This window comes from Oreochromis aureus, linkage group 8 (assembly GCF_013358895.1).
Source record: "Oreochromis aureus strain Israel breed Guangdong linkage group 8, ZZ_aureus, whole genome shotgun sequence".
In the NCBI taxonomy this organism is placed as follows: Eukaryota; Metazoa; Chordata; class Actinopteri; order Cichliformes; family Cichlidae; genus Oreochromis; species Oreochromis aureus.
Window position 1 is genome coordinate 4484876 of NC_052949.1, and position 21518 is coordinate 4506393.

At 42.7% G+C, this 21518-nt stretch overlaps 1 protein-coding gene across 1 annotated transcript in view; it reads right to left on the reverse strand.

Moving 5' to 3' along the window:
• LOC116328597 (SRC kinase signaling inhibitor 1-like) overlaps window positions 1–19732 on the reverse strand; it is a 153992-nt gene extending 134260 nt beyond the window's left edge. The window contains exon 1 of the mRNA XM_039616720.1: window positions 19515–19732. The gene's annotated coding sequence lies outside the window, so the exon portion shown is untranslated. The remainder of the gene's footprint in view (window positions 1–19514) is intronic.
• Between the last annotated feature and the right edge of the window lie 1786 nt (window positions 19733–21518).

The window sequence follows — 21518 nt, forward strand, 5'->3', positions numbered from 1 at the left end:
CTAAACTCGGTTTATATCTGACCCAAATAGAGTGCAGGTCATAACTTCTTACCTGAAATTCAGTTCACCTCACGCTCCTGCCTTCGCTTTCCCTGATCCACGATTGACCTCCGCGTTAGCAAACACCGGACGATCGGCGGTAGCCTCACCGCCTTGTATGTCTCGTTCGCGGCATGTCCTTTCTGTCACACACCGGTGGATAGCTGCCCTCTGTTGTAGCTCCACCACCAAACAACTCAGTTATTTTTCCACATCGACCAGCATCATCGGCCCATATAAACGAAAAATAAGTCCAGCTAAGACACAGACCCTTGCCGAGCGATCGGGCGATTAAACAAATTTTAGCCACCTCACTATCAGCCAAGCCTGGGTGGTTTTTCACTAAGGGTCGCTAGCCGCGCTAGCTAGCTAAGCTAGCGGCGCTAGCTAGCTAGCCAGCCGCTATCAGCAACACGTAAGAGAACTGTTGCTAAATAAACTACACCTAAACTCGGTTTATATCTGACCCAAATAGAGTGCAGGTCATAACTTCTTACCTGAAATTCAGTTCACCTCACGCTCCTGCCTTCGCTTTCCTGATCCACGATTGACCTCCGCGTTAGCAAACACCGGACGATCGGCGGTAGCCTCACCGCCTTGTATGTCTCGCTCGCGGCATGTCCTTTCTGTCACACACGGTGGATAGCTGCCCTCTGTTGTAGCTCCACCACCAAACAACTCAGTTATTTTTTCCACATCGACCAGCATCATCGGCCCATATAAACGAAAAATAAGTCCAGCTAAGACACAGACCCTTGCCGAGCGATCAGGCGATTAAACAAATTTTAGCCACCTCACTATCAGCCAAGCCTGGGTGGTTTTTTCACGAAGGCGCTAGCTAGCTAAGCTAGCGGCGCTAGCTAATAGCCGGCTATCAGCAACACTTAAGAGAATTGTCGCTAATATGGGATGTCTTGATAAAACGAGTAGATATTTGAAGTTTACACACCTACATTCTCGCCTGAAAATATCTTAAAAGTGTATTTTGTGACCTAGAAACATGAATAAAAGACATATAAAACGGCGGTGTCCGCCATTGTTTAACTCGGCAGAGGGTGCTATGAATTATGGGATATGGAGTTTTGTAACAAGCATACAGATTTTCAGCCGTACTACTCCCGGTATACCACTAGAGAGAGCCAACACACCACAAATAAAGTCTGTTTCTATGGAAATTGGCCTAAATTTGCACTAAAATCTAAATATTTCAAAAACTATAAAAGTCATAAACACCAAAAGTGTATACCATACTAGTCCAGCTCCAGCCGCACAAAATGATCTAACATATGTAACCCTATTTTCAAAACTGTTTGGCAGAGAAGCGTGGGAAAATTTTCACTAAAATATTAATATTTAAAAACTATAATAGTTATAAACACCAGAAGTCATAGCACACCATTCCTGATCCAGCCGCACAAAATGAGGTAACATATATGAAGCTTGTCTCAAAACTGCGGGGCGAGTTTCGCTGCAAAATTTCAGGCGGAAACTGAAGAATAATAATAATAATAATAATAAATCCGAGGAATAGTAATATGTGTGCCTCCTGGCATAGGCACACATAATTAGTTTTATTTATTACAATAAAAATGTTTTAACTTGGAGTTTTTTGGTCAGAGTGGATGCCACTGAAAACAAGACCAAACTCATTACATTAACAGCTTATCCCATGTAAAGTGTAGAATAACATAATTTAAACTAGAAAGCGAAAATTTCAGAAGAAATTTTATGTGTGCCTATGCCGCTGCTAATCTGTGTAGTTTTCCATTCATACGGCTACAGACAGCAAAACTCAGAAGAGCAGCCATTCTCCACCATGAATTATGGTAAAAACAAACACCGCTCGCGCCTCACAGATGACAGCTTACAGTTTTGGGTAAAGATGAGGTCACTTTGTACAGCCCGGATTTGCAGGCGCCTGTGCACACAGGTTCATAAGCAGAAGTCCCTCTGTACCACGGCAGACCCCGACAATGTTTGCACGAACACACTTTGAACCAGTACGTTATGGACCACTTTTCACATGGTTGGTGTACCCTCCCAGCCAGCTGTAGCTTTTCAACTCACAGCCCGACACACACCCAAAAAACAGCCGAGAGAGCACAGACTACGCCCGAGAGGTGTGATTGCAGATGCCCCTCAGGTGGGTCCACCTCCCTGCAGCGGCACTGCAGACCACGCCCGACACACATATCAAACACGTAAAATAAATATTTATGCACTTTTGCATTCACTTTTTGTTTTTGTTATTTTTACACAGTGTTCTGAATGATGAACAATGGTCTACAGCCAATCTTGTGTATTATTATACAAACTTTGGTTGTAAGATTCAGATAACTATTTAATAAAAGCTAAATATTTTATACAGGAGTGCAAAATTATTAGGCAAATGAGTATTTTGTCCACATCATCCTCTTCATGCATGTTGTCTTACTCCAAGCTGTATAGGCTCGAAAGCCTACTACCAATTAAGCATATTAGGTGATGTGCATCTCTGTAATGAGAAGGGTGTGGTCTAATGACATCAACACCCTATATCAGGTGTGCATAATTATTAGGCAACTTCCTTTCCTTTGGCAAAATGGGTCAAAAGAAGGACTTGACAGGCTCAGAAAAGTCAAAAATAGTGAGATATCTTGCAGAGGGATGCAGCAGTCTTAAAATTGCAAAGCTTCTGAAGCGTGATCATCGAACAATCAAGCGTTTCATTCAAAATAGTCAACAGGGTCGCAAGAAGCGTGTGGAAAAACCAAGGCGCAAAATAACTGCCCATGAACTGAGAAAAGTCAAGCGTGCAGCTGCCAAGATGCCACTTGCCACCAGTTTGGCCATATTTCAGAGCTGCAACATCACTGGGTGCCCAAAAGCACAAGGTGTGCAATACTCAGAGACATGGCCAAGGTAAGAAAGGCTGAAAGACGACCACCACTGAACAAGACACACAAGCTGAAACGTCAAGACTGGGCCAAGAAATATCTCAAGACTGATTTTTCTAAGGTTTTATGGACTGATGAAATGAGAGTGAGTCTTGATGGGCCAGATGGATGGGCCCGTGGCTGGACTGGTAAAGGGCAGAGAGCTCCAGTCCGACTCAGACGCCAGCAAGGTGGAGGTGGAGTACTGGTTTGGGCTGGTATCATCAAAGATGAGCTTGTGGGGCCTTTTCGGGTTGAGGATGGAGTCAAGCTCAACTCCCAGTCCTACTGCCAGTTTCTGGAAGACACCTTCTTCAAGCAGTGGTACAGGAAGAAGTCTGCATCCTTCAAGAAAAACATGATTTTCATGCAGGACAATGCTCCATCACACGCGTCCAAGTACTCCACAGCGTGGCTGGCAAGAAAGGGTATAAAAGAAGAAAAACTAATGACATGGCCTCCTTGTTCACCTGATCTGAACCCCATTGAGAACCTGTGGTCCATCATCAAATGTGAGATTTACAAGGAGGGAAAACAGTACACCTCTCTGAACAGTGTCTGGGAGGCTGTGGTTGCTGCTGCACGCAATGTTGATGGTGAACAGATCAAAACACTGACAGAATCCATGGATGGCAGGCTTTTGAGTGTCCTTGCAAAGAAAGGTGGCTATATTGGTCGCTGATTTGTTTTTGCTTTGTTTTGAATGTCAGAAATGTATATTTGTGAATGTGGAGATGTTATATTGGTTTCACTGGTAAAATAAATAATTGAAATGGGTATATATTTGTTTTTGTTAAGTTGCCTAATAATTATGCACAGTAATAGTCACCTGCACACAGATATCCCCTAAAATAGCTAAAACTAAACACAAACTAAAAACTACTTCCGAAAACATTCAGCTTTGATATTAATGTGTTTTTGGGTTCATTGAGAACATGGTTGTTGTTCAATAATAAAATTATTCCTCAAAAATACAACTTGCCTAATAATTCTGCACTCCTGTATGAGAGTAAGAAAGAAAAGTATATCTTTGTGTCCACCTTTCTCTGTTAATGCCCTACCTGGCCCCCTGGCAAAAGCTTTGCTAGATCCGCCCCTGCACAGTTACCAGCTGTCAGCTAAATAAAAAAAGGGAGCTTGGTGTTTATTTCTCTCAGAAACAGTTCATAACTTCCTTCAACTCATTCATGTCACCTAAAAAAAGGTAAACCTGTTTCTCCATCACCAGTTCAGCTCTGATGATTCAGTAAGGTCATCTCCTGGTTTCGACCAGCCGCTTCTACAGCTGTGGCTCCAGCAAACATCAGCTGATACTAGAAATTAAAATCAAATGAATTCTAACAACAGCTGATCAAGCTTAAACGTGCTGCTGTTGTTTAGCGCGATAAACAAACAAGAGAGAAAAGCCGATCATTGATCAGTTTCATGACTGAAGTTTGAACAGGCGAGAGAATGACAGGGAGGCTGTCATAAAGTTCAACATCAGTAACTTAGCGGGCACACAGCTGTATAGAAACTCCATCGTGCTAGCTACCACGCAGTACGAGTTATTATAACTGATTGTAAAAAGTCAGCACAACGAAAATAAACTACACCTAAACTCGGGTTTATATCTGACCCAAATAGAGTGCAGGTCATAACTTCTTACCTGAAATTCAGTTCACCTCACGCTCCGACCGGCAGCCGCCTGCTTCTCCTGCCTTCGGTTTCCCTGATCCACGATCTACCACCGGTCGATCGGCGGTCGCCCGCCGCCTCGTTCCCCGCATGTTCTTTCTGACACACACGGTGGATAGCTGCCCTCGGTTGTAGCTCCGTCAGCGACTCACCAAACAACTCAGTTATTTTTTCCACATCGACCAGCATCTGGACAATCCACCGCCTTTCACTGTTTGTACCGTTACTAAAAGAAAACCCTCATCGGCTCATAAAACGAAAAATAAGTCCAGCTATGACCCTGAGTCAAAAGACAGCCAGCTCGGGTTAGCTAGCTACCTGTCTAGCTCTTTGCAGGCACCGAAAACATCAGAGCTAATATGGGATGTCTTGGTAACACGAGCAGATATTTGAAGTTTACATCTGGCCAATCCACCACCTTTCACTGTTTATACCGTTACTAAAATGAATAAATAAATAAGTCATCGGTCCATATAAACGAAAAATAAGTCCAGCTAAAACACATACTGTCGGCGACGACCGGTGCTGACACGAGTTTCACCCGCCTCAATATAAGCCAAGCCTGGGTGCTTTTTTCACGAAGGGTCGCTAGCGGTGCTAGCTAACTATGCTAAGCGGCGCTAGCTAGCTAGCCGACTATCAGCAACACATAAGAGAACTGCTGCTAAATAAACTACACCTAAACTCGGTTTATATCTGACCCAAATAGAGTGCAGGTCATAACTTCTTACCTGAAATTCAGTTCACCTCACGCTCCTGCCTTCGCTTTCCCTGATCCACGATTGACCTCCGCGTTAGCAAACACCGGTCGATCGGGCGGTCGCGGCATATCCTTTCTGTCATACACCGTGGATAGCTGCCCACTGTTGTAGCTCCGCGTTATAGCACCACCAAACAACTCAGTTATTTTTTCCACATCCAGCTGTAACTCCGATTCTATGCGAGCATTTGCGAGACCGGGAGGTGAAACGACAGAGAGAGTCCCTCGCTATCCATTTGCAGCCAAGTGCGGCAGCTAGCTAGGTAGCCGGCTAGCTGTCAGGCAGGACCGACGTCGTCAGAGCACTGTCGCTAAATATGGGATGTCTTGATAAAACAAGCAGATATTTGAAGTTTACACACCTACATTCTCGCCTGAAAATATCTTAAAAGTTTATTTTGTGACCTAGAAACACGAATAAAAGACATATAAAACGAAGTGGTGGCCGCCATTGTTCACTCTGTAGAGGCGTGCTATGAATTGTGGGATATGGAGTTTTCAACACAAGGATAAAATCTTTTCGGCTGTACTACTCCCGGTATACCACTAGAGAGAGCCAAGACACCACAAATGAAGTCTGTTTCTATGGTGCCAAAAGCAGAATCTTTCTCAGGAGCCTAGAAATTGGCCTAAATTTGCACTAAAATCTAAATATTTCAAAAACTATAAAGTTATAAACACCAAAAGTCACACCATACTAGCCCAGCTCCAGCCGCACAAAATGATGTAACATATGTACCCCTATTGTCAAAACTGTTTGGCAGAGGAGCGCGGGAAAATTTTCACTAAAATATTAATATTTAAAAACTATAATATTCATAAACACCAAAAGTCATAGCACACCATTCCAGATCCAGCCGCACAAAATGAGGTAACATATATGAAGCTTGTCCAAAAACTGCGGGTCGAGATACACTGCAAAATTTCAGGCGGAAAAAGGAAAATAATAATAATAATAATAAGAATAATAAATCCGACGAATAGTAATATGTGTGCCTCTTGGCATAGGCACACATAATAACTAAAATCACATTATATACAATAAGACATGAAACTAGCTCATCAGCTTTCCTGAGGTCACAAACCAAATGAGCGGTGGTTTCCTGTGGACTTCTCGGCAGTCAAACTTCCTTTATCGAGCAGAGGATTTGCCCTCTGCTGGTGAGAGAAGGGAGGGTTAGCTTTTAACTGCAGTCTATGCTTGGAACAGGGAGTCATTGTGTTGCAGCTCAGCATGTTGTTCTTTAACATTATGTTCTGTTTGCACTCATTATTCTCGCAGATGTCTGCAGCAGACGTGTAAAAGCTGCTTTTTGTTTTTCAGATTCACTTTATGTAAAAAAAACTGTCACACACCAAGACTCGCTCTCACATCTAAAATCAATTTCTGTGCAATTCAGGTTACAAAATTCACTATATAATCCTGTCCTTTAAAGAAACAGCCCTCGATATGTTTTATGGTGTCAGAGTGGGTCTGGCTACACGCTGAGCATGCCCAATTCATTGTAAATATATGAAACAACATGCGGTGTTGTGCTTGTAGTCCAAATCAATGTCGCACAGACAGAGAAACAAACCCATTGAGGCATTTCCTACAGCATACTCATTACCTGTGACAGTGTGTGTCTCCTGGAAGCATTTGTGCTTTTTGTGACCTGACGTAAGACAGCAATGCCATCTGATAGGCTGTTCTCTACCTGAGATACCACTGAAATAGCAGTCCTTATCAAGGACAAAACATTACAGCTGTAAAAATCTGGAGATGAATATCTGAGTCAGTCTCTCAGGGAGCGCTGTCAAATTAGTCAATGAATTTCCTACTGCACCCGGAGAGTATGTGACAGCAGCAGCAGGAAGACCTTGAAATAACCTCCTTGAATACACATTTCTCCATGATGGTTTTAAACGCCTCTCCTATAGCATCTCAAAGCTACAACAAAGACAGTTTGAGCTACGTCTCCAGAGACGGTGCGGAAGAATGCAAGAGCACCTGTGTAAAAACATATGCTGCTCTCAAATTTACCCCGACTGCTGAGGGAGACGAGAAAGCTGCAGAGACGAGCTGATTGGCCGACGTGTCTGATGAGCTAGGAATCAAACATCAACTAAATATATACAGCTGGGAACTCTGGGCCTGCTTCAAAGGAGCCTTTAAAGTCTAACAGTGGATTCAGTCTCGAGCAACAACTGAGATTTAAAACAAGAGAGAGCCTTCCTGTGAACTTTAATATAATAATCATGTATATTAAAGAAGTTAAAAAGTTAATAGACCCTTTTCACGGCAGACATTTTGACCTTCTACAGCTACAGGTATAGTTAATAACATTAACGACCTCTCCAGTGTTCCAGCATGCACAATATGAAGACCACGGAAAGGGACAATGGCAAGAAAAGTGTGCTGTGAGAAAAGGTCTGCAAGCTGTTAACATTTAACAAATCCCTGGTGGGAGTTAAAGAGGCATTTCACCAATTTTATATGCCAAAGTCAATTTGCAAGTCACAGTAAGAGCTAATCAGGACGTGGAAATGGTTCTAATAGATTTGGAGCAGCTTGCTAAAGCGTGACTACGAGGCCTGAGAGAAAGACGATCTTTGACAGTCAGGAAGGAGCGAAAACCCAAACAGTGACTGGTTAGCAACCACCAGGAAGAACATCAGTGACAGTGATGATCATTTGTTCTTAAATAAACATGGTGAGCACACAGCAGGGTGAGAGGTTTATGTTCAGTGATATTTGACCTTAAAATGTAACCACGGAAGGAAAGGAGGTGAGCGATTGTGCAGCCTACAGGAGGAAGAGCACAGAAGTTACCTGTATGCAGCCCTCAGGCAACACACATGTAACGGGGAAGAGACGGCAACATGGGAACCAGAAACAATGGAATGGAAGTGACATTCAGCTCCTCTAACACCCATTAGCAATGAATCATTGGCCGAAGAAGCATTTATCCTGTTTGTCTTAACGGTTGTTTTGGTGGAGTGCACTTTTTGTGCAAAGGTCATTCAGCCTTACGAGCTAAAGTATGCAGTTTTAACTGTAGTAAATGGACTGGTTCTTATGTAGTGCTTTTGTACTGGAGCACTCAAAGCACTTCATACAGCATGTCTCTTTTCACCCACTCATACAAGCACTTTTCTTTCTATGTCTAAGTGCTTTCTTACATTCATGCTCCAATGAATGCATCAGGAGCACCTCAGGGTTGCAAAGGAAACTTTGGTGTGGATTTAAGCAGCCAAGGAGCAACCCACCAAACTTAGTAGATGACTCTACACAGCCTGATCCACCCCTGCAAAGTCATGGCAGTTTTGCTAGCTGTAAGATAAGATGCATGAACAGGTACTGTCATGGTTTGCACTGGCAGACTGTGTGGAGGGAGGAAGAGGACCCAAATGCAGATACTTGGAATGAAACTATAATTTAACAAAAGGCAAACCGTGAACATGGAAACATGACAAAAACTCAACTGATGACCTGAAAAGGAATGAATGAAAACACAGATTAAATGCACACAGGAGGTGATCAGGGGAAGTGGAAACACACGGGGAAACAGCTGATTAGAATGAACATAACGACGTTACATGGGAAGTGAAACTAAACACAGCGAACGTGGGACACCAGACCTCTTCAAAATAAAACAGGAAACATAATGGGACGCAGACATGACAACACGAACTTGGCAACATAAGACACGCAGACATGAAACACATGATGGGCGAGGGAGACTTGAACACAGGGGTGAAGACACAAGGGGAATCTAATAAACAATGAACTATAACAGGGCAACATGGGCAAAATAGAAATGAACTTAGATAAGCTAATGAACTTAAACATAAACCGTAAACATCAAAATATATCAAAATTCTAACGCTGGGTCAAATGACCCATGACAGGTACAGTGCAAAACCATGGCTGAAACCAGTTGGACCATAGGACAATGGAGCTGAAGACCACCACAATGGGTAACACAACTGCAGGCCGGTCGGTGGAGATCGAGTTGCCCAGTTAACATCGATTGAATTTGCAAAAGATGTGATGTGCTGGTAGAGGCTGTCTGCTAGCAATCAACACAAAGTTATGTTGCAACAACAAAAAAGCTTTGCAAAGTTTGCATTTAAGTAAATGACCTTTGCGATAAAGCTTTTGCTTTAAGTAGACGTGGAACCTCCAAACTGCTGAAACTTTGGAATTCGCTATACTTGTTACTGTCAACAGCTAGTGCATTGCTGCTGATGGGAGACATAGTAAACACATAACCGAACTGGATTCAGGAGTTTGGCACATTGTTACATTCCTGCTTCAGCTTTTTGAGAGCAATATCCAGAACAAACATGAGATAGGTGCATCCTAGATATTGTAATACAATTTAGATTTAAAACAGGACATTGTCGGTTATGAGCTCCAAAATTTCAGCCCTCATGCAAAAATAGGATTAAGTAGGTACTTTAAACCAAATTTTAAGCCCTTAAAAACATTGCTGGAACCTTCTATGTGTAAATTGGTTTACAATTTTTGCCCACTCCTACTGAGTGGTCTCTGAGGTCCTCGTTGGCTTTGTTGTCATAGATATTAGGACTCTGTTGCAGCTGCATGGCTCTGTAATTTAAAAGGTAACCGCCCACACTGTTGACATTCTCATTTGCCAGCGTGTGTTGCGAGTTCTAATGTAATCGTACAACAAGTCGACTGTGTGTTAAATGACTGCTGTTGTTGGTGTGGTTTATACTTCACATCTTAATTTTCCCTAAGAATTCAGCCATTTCTTGCTCTGTTAGCCTTCCCCTTGTGCCCAATAAAGCAGGAAAATGAAAATAAATCACATTTTAGGCTCCAGTGGACAAAAACGCCTCTTTAATGTGGTACATAGCACATTTTCAAATAAACACAGAACATGCAGAATCATTAACGAGCTGCATGTCCAGCACCAAACATCTGCCACATTAGTAATGCCACTCAGGCTGATACATACTGCAGGGATCTACTGACTAATGATGGTAATCATGCACGTCTACAAGCATGTGCATTTAAAAAGTCCAGCCTTGCACAATAACGTATAATTAATGTGAAAACTGTGATAAACGGTCGACTGTCTAACCTTTCACTGAGTTTAAATGTGAAAATACCGTACCAGAGTGCACACATTAGCAGGCCTCAGGTCATTATCAGCACTTTATGTCCAGAAACTGCCAATTGGAAGAGAAAATGGGAACAGGCTGCTACCGAGAAAAATCTGACACAGTAGTTTGCAATTAAGCTGATTTATAACAAAAGCAACCAGAATCTCCTTCCCAAGAGACAATTCTCTGCTTTATTCCGACCATTTTTCTTCCACATAGCAACTGGAGGCCGGATGGCATAAATACTGATGACACGGTCGCCAGCAAAAACATAAAAAGGTTGCTTTGCTTTTTGTCTGCTTTTCCTATTTGTCATTCTGAGATTGGTTTTTTCGCCAAATGCCTCTTTTTTAGCCAGTTATATTTATCTTCATATACGGGACAGATCATCAGCATCCAATAACAACCGTCTCCTGTAAGAATGATCCTCCGTCTCTTCTCTGCCATGCATGGCCTAATGCAGCAGTCTTAGGCGAGCTTGCAAGATGAAAGTCACATGCACCCCGGGCCCTAAAGCAGGTCAAGTCGGTAAAATTTTAAAGTGGATGGATTGATGCTCTAACAGTGTCCTAGAAACAGTGTGGTGGGACTCAAAACCAGAAACACCCTGCAAAAAAAACTCAGTCTAATGTGGTGACTCTCCTGATCATGACTAACCTGATTGGACAGATGGTTTATTTATAAAGAACCATCTGAGAAGTCATCATTGGCAATTAAATACTTGGCAGGTAATTGGATGAACCATCTGTCTGTCACTGCCTATCACAGGCTACCTTTAGCCAACCAGTTCAACAAACTTCAGAGCGTGAGGAAGATCGAAACCAGTGTTTCACAAATCAAGACCTGAGGATAAAATCTGTTTGTTAGTTTGCAATTTGGAGGTTTGGAGGGAGCTGAGTGTAAAAGCGAAGCTCTCAGTTTAACGGTCGATCTACGTCCCGACCCTCACCTATGGCCACGAGCTGTGGGTAGTGACCGAAAGAACGAGATCGCGGATTGGAGCTTCCTCCGAAGGGTGGCTGGCCTCTCCCTTAGAGATAGGGTGAGAAGTTCGGCCATCCGGGAGGGGCTCAGAGTAGACCGCTGCTCCTCCACATCGAAAGGAGCCAGTTGAGGTGGTTCGGGCATCTGACAAGGATGCCCCTGGGCGCCTCCTGGGTGAGGTGTTCGGGCATGTCCCACCGGGAGGAGGCCCAGGGCAGACCCAGGACGCGCTGGAGAGATTATATCTCTCGGCTGGCCTGGGAACATTTGGTGTTCCCCTGGATGAAACTGGAGGAGGTGGCTGGGGAGAGGGAGGTCTGGGCTTCTCTGCTTAGGCTGCTGCCCCGCGACCCAACTTTGGACAAAGCGGATGAGGATGAGGAGGTTTGTTTTCTGTTATGTTCATCTGTTTTCCCTCTAAAAGGCCTGCCTCTATGCTACATTTAAACAATGTGACCTTTTTTAATTGAAGCTTTTCACAAAACGACTGATTTGTCACATTAAGGCCTTTAAGACATAATGTAAAAGCTAAATTGATTTTTATTATTAACCCCAATACTGCGAGTAGTTGTAAGTATATAAGTAAATGCGTGACCGTGTAACAGACAGGAAACCTGAAACTAGAAGGATATATAGAACATGAGCACTATTTGGTTGCATATTTTTCCAGCTTGTACAGTCCCATCTAATCTCATCCCAACACACAATAATAGGCTGGATATCTGACAGTGTGTGTAGCTTACAGCTTACAGGTCTTGGACCTCATTTTTTTATTTTTTTGGAGCGGCACACAGAGCTGTCATAGTCACCTTTGTTTTTCCTGTTTGTATAGAAGCATCAAATCTCACTATGACAATAATTTGGCAGGTAACAAGTAGCATGTGCTACCAGGTACCAGAAAAGACTAAAGGTATGCATTATAAAACAGGAAAAGGTCACGTCAACCATCACTGCCACAAACTAGTGTTCAGACTGTGTGTGCAGTTTGAGTTTCATTGAACATTGGTCTGCCTTTATGATGTAAACCGTGCTATAATTTCCATCACAGCACCAGCAGATAGGTCATTCTTTCTTTTTGTTGCGCTGATCTAAAGGTGGAGTACTGCGGAGGCATGCCATTGTGCGGCTTATTCAGGCATCAACACCGGCAAGACTCAAGAATCCACCTGCCAAGCAAAGTAAGGTCATCCTGTCTCGAACACCTTGAGCCACTCAGGTGAGGCTTTGATGAGCTTTCTAAGCCTCATTCAGCTCCTCTGTGAATAAATCAGACAGGCTGCTGAGATCCTCGGTCAGCTTTACAGAGCAGCGAGAGCCAAATTAACTGAGATTTATTGTTAATAACACTCTGATGTGTTGTGTCATAAATGTTTCACTGCTTCCTCTCAAAGGGAAGGCCAAGATTGTTTAATTATGCACATTTACTGGCTAAGAGTCTTGCTCCATTTCAGCCCTGCCGCTCTTAAATGCAGGCTCTATAGTGATAGCACAGTCAACCAATGAAAAGAACTTCCCTCAATATACATTTTATATGAACGAGTGAATAAATGGCAGCAATTCTGCAGGACTGAAGAGAGCAGACTTAGTGTGGCTCACTTCGACAAAGTGTCCTTGAACAGGAAACGGACTCCCTGCCAGCTCCACAGGTGCTGCTCGCGTCCTGAACTCCATTCAAAAGGCAATTTTCAAAGGAGAGAGTCTCTCTTCAGACAACAGGAAGATTCATACTTCACAAAGACACTTTAGGATACAAGCTGTGTCCCGCTTTCACAATGCAGATAAGAGTCGGTAACATCTGCACGCTGAAAATATTTAGTGTAGAAGCCACTTTGGGCTTACTTTCATTTGTGTTTGCTGTTTAATTGAGTGCTGTGTGTATGTGGTGATGGAAGCAGAGCAGCTGCCAAAGTGTAAGTGGACCACGGTTAGATTCACTACAGAAAACTAAAAAAGGCTTCAGTCTAAAGACACTGGTCACATGTTTGTGTCTGAACAGGAAATTGAGCAAAAAGTATAATAGTAAAGCCGGTGTTCTGACAAAAGGTCCTACTTTGTCAAAACATCCTACCGTGGCGTAAATTTATAGTCATGTCTATCAATTAATTGATTGATTGATCATACTTTATTCATCCCGAGGGAAATTGGATTAAGGCTGCCAGCCGTGCCAGCGCCATCTTGCCCTTCCGACCATACATACATTACACAAACATCACATGGGGAAGACAGGTCAGAGGGGTATAACATCTGTGCTACCTTATCAGAATACCTTACATGGTTTATGCCTCCATCATACATATCTATAGGTAGGACGTTCTAATGGCCAAATCACACTATCCGAGCCTGCTTCCTGCTTGTATTTATTTAGGTAGGACATGTCCACTAACTGCAGGAGGACTAAAAATAATTGACACGGTTTACGCTGTATGCCAGGTTACAGAAGTTTAGAAGTACTAAATCAAGACATATATGACTTCAATTGAGAATCCAAATTGGAGTATTTTTGCACAAAAAACAAAACGCATGTTAGCTTGAAAAGTTAACAAATTGACAACAGCTTAAGGAAAACAAGTATCAACTGTAATAAAGAAGTAAAACATATGATACTAACCTTTTTTCACACACAGGAGATCGGGGTAGGATCAAATAATAGGCGTGTACTATTAACACCAAAAACATGGTCGTTTTGAGTTTTTGAGCAGTAACAAGAAGTAGGACAGCTTGATAGGCAGTCAGTACACCGGCCCCTTCAGCCCATCATACGGTGTAATGTGTGCTAATACTGATTAAGCCACTATGTTGTGTCTACATTATGGGGTTGAGTTGCTTTGAGGTAGATTTGGAGCGCCGTTACTTGGGGGGCCACGCAGATATACTGTGTGACATATTTTTATTTAGTTCCACATCCAAGATGACATAATCAATTTACTGTTGGTCTTATTCTGGAATTTCAGGAGTTGCTATCCGACTACCTTCCATCCTTGGTCTCATATTTCCTTATGGGCAGGCTGCTCACGTCGCTGTTGTGACACTGCTCAGTGTGAGCCAGCTGTCAGACAAACTCTGACTCCCGAGGCTGGTGTCAGTATACACAGTCTGGTTTGGGTCTGTTTTGGCCTGAGCCAAATGTGTCTACAACAAAGTCTAAACTACAGAATGTGTAAACAAGATATCTGGCATTAAAAACTTGATGATTAATCTTTCATTAATTTCGAAGACTATGAAGAGCATTTTTTAAAATTAACAACTTTCATTTGTCTTGTTTTACGTAGGATGCAAGTCACGGCGGGACACGCCGGTGAGTTTATGAAACCAAATGCAGACATGACGGAAACATGAATACAAAAACAAGGCGAATCATACAGGGGGAGTAAGCAAAAACTAGAACCTATACTGGGAAAAACCGACTTTGAACATAGAAAGACAAGACTTTCAAAGTAAAACAGGAAACATGGAGAGACATGACAACACAGAGGACAAGAAAAGACTTAGAAATCAGGAGTTCTGGAAGAGACACAACTAGAATGAAACTAAATCCTAACTAATAGCAGCAACACAAGAACTTATTAACATATTTTCAACACAATATAAGAAAACAAAAATACAAAACCAACTCAGAACTGCTGGGTCACAGACCCAGCCCCTGACAATGTAAAAATATAATCTATATTCAATATCAATTAACACACCCTGTACATGTAGGCTAGGGATGAGTGTTTCCCACTCTCTCAAGGCCCCCTTTGACCTTTGTATGACCTCTGTTCCTTATGTGCACCATGTTTTACTCTGAGACTCATTAGAGACTTTCAAACTCCATCTTGCTGCAGGAACCTGGAGAAATAAGGTGCCATCACAATCCCATAGAAATACATGGAGACGTGTCACAATTCTTAGAAACCACGATTCCTTATTTGACCCAAACCAGTGGCTCTAAAATCCATCTGAACAGATAAGGATCAAATCTGACTCAGAACAGCCTGAACAATTTGTAGCACTTGTACAACAGCATAAAATGTTACCATGTTTTAACTTTTTGTGGGTCGCTTTAGGAAAAGCAGTCAAATTTAGGTCGATTTTCTCAAAGTAAAGTAATTCATTGTAAATAAGTGAACAAATATCTGTCCTTCCATTTCAATCCAAGCGGGCTCACAGAGATATTAAAGATCAACTCAGAAAATAGTGTAAAGCTGGAGCGTGAGAAAAAGTAAATTAAGATTAAGATTAAGAAAGAGAAAGCAGGTCAACGACCTTCATGTCTGAGATGTTTGTAGCTGATGAAAAGACATTTAACTTTTTTACCGCTCGCCATCTGTGAGCTGAAGACATTTCTTCAGATCTTCTTCCACAATAATAAAGCTGCAGTTTCAGTGCCTGAAAAAATGTTGTTTTGACTTATGAAAAGAAGTCGAACGCTTGAACGTCGAGGATGAAAAGGCAGCAGAGTCTCTGAATGCCAGAGTGCGAGGCAGCTCTCGGGAGAACAGACATCCCTGAGTCAATATTACAGTCAGCTCACCCTCACCTGGTGGCTCTGCATCAATCAGCTCTCTGATGTCGGCGCCCTCTGCTCTGCAGCTTCCTCCCTCTGCCCTTCATCTCTTCTTCTCCTTCTCTGTCTGTCTTCCATCTCCTTCCAGATGTCAACAAGTTTGATCAGGCTGACGTGGGAAAACTGCTGTTTGGCTGACGCTCCTCAGTGCCCTGACAGATCCTCCAGCCTCTCGTCTCCTTTTCTTTTGCTCCCCAGTCACTTGTGATTCCAGCACGCTTGATCTGCTCCCCTCCACCTCCGCCACCCGGCAACCCCGCCCCTGTCAAAGCCTCCTGGGGAGCTGGGGAGGGCTCTGCCATGTCAGTGAGGTGACATGACTCACACAGTCATGCGGCACAAAGGAGATAAGTTTGAGATGTTCAAGGGCGACTGTATAGTTGGCGTTTCAAAACGCTCACTTCAGATTTAATCCTCTCAGCGATTTCTGAGTGAAACGGCATGCAGGATGTGACAGGCCTCAATATCCAGCGCTGAATTTTAAGATAGCTGGCTGTTTTTCCAAACCGTGTCTCCCAACGCGTTCAAGAGACTCGGGTCTTTTCTTGCTCCGACACAGATTTGTGCAGAGTGGGAGCAAAGAGAAGAGGGTATCATGTAAATCAATAGCGATTAGAGATAGTGAAGACCTCCATTTTGCACTCTGCCAGCCTGCCGTCAGCAGCAGCAGCAGTCTGTGCCTCTCGTGCATTATCGTTAAATTTGAATCACAGAGATAAGTATCTTCTCTGAAAGATCATCCCGGTCATCTTAGAAAAACCAAGAAGGTCATTTAACAACACTTGGCACCACAGTGGAGGTATTTACACCACCCTTACAGAAGCTCTCAGACACCTGCAAGAATATACAGGTTGCAGAAATCCAGATTTTCCAGCACCCTGATGTAGAGTAATTATTTATTATAGCAATTAAAAAAGTGATTCATTCTTTAAACAACCAGTCTATTAGCAGCAATCCTGGTAAACACTAACCTTAATTATATACAGCTTATCAATGAGTGATTTTAATATTCCAACTAGTAAAAATATACTAACCTTGTAGCGTTCGTGTTATTTCTACATTCTTGTTTAAAAGAATTGGTAGAAAAACATTACAACTTGGGAAATTTGACCATCCAAGAATCACTTCAGTGGGATGAAGGAAATATAATAAAACCCATACGAACATTAACGTTAACAATAAATATTTTTTTGTCTTTCAAAAGGGCTGAACTGAGCTCAGTGGAATAAAGAAAGGAGGTCAAAACTAAATATGACACCCAAGGACAACAAAATAAAACAGGAAGTATACTCTAAGTATAAGAGGAGTAGGAGGAGTACACGCATATACATAAACACAGAGAAAAATAAAAAAAACCTCTTTGTTAGTCAAACTGATGGAGATTTACTGAGTGTCCTCAGTGCTATGCTAGCGTTCTCACTAGCAACTAGCATGAAAGCTAACATAGCACCGAGCTTTTTGAGACGGGCTCAAACTGCTATCAGGTCCAAACTGTACTTATATTTGACTGGAAACTCATTAAAATGGACAAATACAAAAACCTGAAAATGAAAGAGAGTCAGACTGTTTTCTCTTTTTGGACGTTCACAGGAAATGTGATGTTCTCAGCTGGATGAGCGAACGCCATTAAAGGGCTGTTGACTTTGTTTTTGTATCTTGCCAGCAAATCCCATGAAGAGAGAGAGAAAAAAGCAAAAACAAAAGAACAAACCCAACACTGAATTGATCCTACAAACATATTGTCTGCAGCTTAGTCTTCTGTGCCCTACTGCTCCATTGTTAGTGGAAGATTAGAACACATCGCTGAGCAGCACCGCTACACCGGCAGACGTGTTTATGGCGTTAAACAGAGGCACTGTATCAACATTTCCTCGCTGGAGCTATTCCCTGCTGGTTTTGGTCACTTCATGAAGTCTTTATTTTTGTTTTGTGCCTTTGACTTATAATAAAAATATATTTCTGCCTGACTAAATGGAAAACATGGTCACAAATAATTTTACTACAGACATGATTAGAAGATGTCCTACGGGATCACGTTTGCCAACTTGTTTTGATAGATACAGTTTTAGCAGTTCAGCTGAGAACCACTAGGTTATGGTACGGATAAATCGTTATTCTTCCTTCTCAGGTGGTATAGTCCACGTTCCTTCCCATCATCTCTCACTAGAAGCATCGATAATGCTGAGAGAGCTGTGTTATATTTGCCGCATTTGGGAATCCCAGTAACAACTATATCAGTTATCTCACCGAGGAACAACACGATGATTAGAGTATGGAGAAAAGGCCACATTTTAAGCCACAATAATAAAACAACCTACTTTATATCCTGTAGGCCAGCTTTAAAGAGTTGGAGAAGAGATACAGGACGTCTACGGGTTTCCTGTGGATCAGGAATTCTGTGAATGGGAAACTGGAGTCTGAGTTAATCCCTTAACCTTTTCATTCTGTTCTTGAGACATTTTTTGAGATTTGGCAGGGAGCACTGTCCAGCTGGGAGTGCTGCTGCCATGGGGTGGGGTTGGTCTGCAGCAATGCTTAGATACTGTCAGCAGCATCCATATGAAGGCCAACAACTAAGGTTCACCAGCTGCACACTGCCTTACAGTGAGATTAGCGGTGTTAGTCACTTCACCTGTCAGTGGGTTTAATGTTGTGGCTGATCAGTGTATGTGGACTTTGGGGCATTTGCAGAGCTTTCCCGACTCCAGATGGCTGAAAATCGACGAGAAGAGTAGAGATTAGTTTTTGGCTTCACCGTCGACTTCTATTTAGGGACTTTGAGAAAAACCCAAGCCCTACCTGTGTGAGTTTAATGCAGATGCGAAAAATCCACTTAAATCATTCCTCCACCTACCCAAGAATTAAAGTGGTGATACATATGCTTACTAGATGTGTTTTGTCTCCACCGCTTTTATATTTTTCAGCCACTGCATTAATGTCCAGCTCTCTTCCTGCTTGTATCACTGTTTCCATCTCCTCTCTGATCTGCAGCAACAGCAGCCTCAGTAAATCCATCAATAGCACTCTTTCACTCTGGCCCAGATGCCAGCCTCTGAGAGCCAGGACATCCACAGCCTCCCATCCGCTCCGGCAGTAAACAAGAACTGCTGCCAGACGCAACCGACACCAGCAGACATTCACACCCCCAATCTTCTCACAAATACACACAGAGTCCTCTCAATATCTGCACTGAAATGCATTTCAAAGGCACTTTTGATACATACAAACTGGACTGCAGCACTCAAAACTGGTTATTCCAACGTGATACGGTTACTCAATCAGGAGCTGTTTCGAAAATGAATAAAAAATGATAAGTTTGGAGAAGCTTCAAAAAAGTCTTCTTCCATAAAACATGCAGGGCAAAGACAGATGTGCGGAAACAACACAGACAGCAACACACTGAAGAGAAGAAGAGGGCGAGCGGTAGTTTCCCAGCATCCCCCAGCACGTCAGAGAAAGGCACTCAAGTTAGAAATACCTGCAACTACAGAATGGACGGAGAGAGAGGGGACATGCCTGGGAAGGAGGAATTGCCCATTCTCCGCCTTGATGCACCTGTTCACTTTCCTCTACTGCACACTTTCTCTCTTATCTTCTTTATTCCTTCTTCTTTCTTCCCCTTTCACTCTTCTTCTGCTGTTGTTTCTTCCCGCTTCCTCTCTTCTTCAGGTCCAGTTTTTATCCCTTTCTTCTCAGCGTGTCCATGTCTCGGCTTCTTCAGGAGCTGTGTCAGCGTGAGTGTGTGAAGCGCCTGTGATGGATGTGAGAGAACGCCGGAGTGCAGAGGCGTTCCTAACCATGTCTTAGCATGGCCACTGAATAAACTCATCTTTTATGGATGCACAGCCCTCCCCGTCCTGCTTCTCTTAAAGGGACTGCACCCCGTTCCCGCTGCCTTTGATCTCGTCGTGATACGCACAGGATCCGAATCGTGCGCACACATGTGTCTGTGGGAATATACTGTGGTGTGGAGCATCAGTAATTCAGCATCACTGTGTGGGTTTGACACTTTTCCCCGTGCAGCTGAGGAGTGGGAAGCGATCGATCGGAGGATGAAAAGGAATCCAGAAAATTGGGGGTGAAGGAAAAGGGGGGATGCTGATGTATCTCAGACAAACTAATGGTAGTGATAAATAATGAATAACAGCAAGCATAGTGTGGCATAGAAAACACTGATATCAGGATATCAAGAACAGTGCTGGGTACGCATGTGTGATGAAACAGTGCAGACACGGCTTATCTTTGTGTGTGTGTGTGTGTGTGTGTGCATGGGTGTGTCCACTACAAAGGGATATTGTCAAAGTAAATCCTGGCCCAGCACCGGCTGTAATTCAATCTGCGGTTGAAGGCCATGAATTAATGAGACAGAGTGTGTGTGTTCAGGGTCAGAGAGGCTGTACGTCACACACACTGTGACACCTGGTAATAGGATCTCCAGGAAAGCGAGCGAGGAAAGTTTGACCGCCACAAAACAGCATCTTAGAAAGTAAGAAAGAAATCTTGAACTCACCTGGAAACACAGATGCACTGAAGTATAATAGAAAATAAATATGATAAGCACTGTTTAGTATTTATCATTTATGAAATCCTTATAATTGCCATGTGTCTGAACAGATTGTAACTTTAAAATGAGTCGTGACTAATATTCTCCCTCTAAGCTTCCGCTCTTTAACATTTAGCTAATCACCAACATCAGCAAAAGACCAGAGGAGTATACTACGAACAAAGTTCTATTATGCACTACTCGGCTCGACTAAGCCTAAAATTTTCTGTACGGCCCAAATCCTAAGCGTGCAAACCCGGTGACCAACTACAAGAAACATCAAGCGGGGTATCAAACAATTATTTTTCCCACTGTAACAGTAAAATGCAACATTGTTTCAAATAAGACAAGACATTTATGCTCCAGAAAATTGTTAATTGTGGGATTTATCGCACAGCGCGGTAAAATAAACATTTTAATTAAAGTGAATTATTATATTGCCGAGTGTGCTCTCAGCGCTGCTGTTTGTTTCTAAGGTGACGACTGCACACATTAGAGTTCTGGAACTTTAAACTGAATACATCTAATGTCACGGTCCTGCAGCTTAATAAGGGAGACGAGGAAATTGATTTAGTCTGTCGACTCTGATTTTAATTATTGAGTATTGAGGTATTCTTGGTGTGTGTTCTGTGTTCTAATAGCTGTAATTCCAGCAGTAGAAAAGAGACTTAGCAGCAGATTAGAATCAAGTCTGAAAACATTTAGACATTTTCAGCATCATCAAATTGATACATCTTTACCTTCATGACATTACAAAGGACAGTTTGCTTCATTCACTGGGTTTAGTAAGGTAGTAAAACATATTCCCCTTGCAGAGAATCTATACTGCACTTAAGGATCAGAGAAAAAGAGTCATTTCCGTCTTATGTTAAACGCAGAACATGACCTACTCCTGACCAGATGAAGCATTCGGCACACATTACCATAGTGACTTAGCGT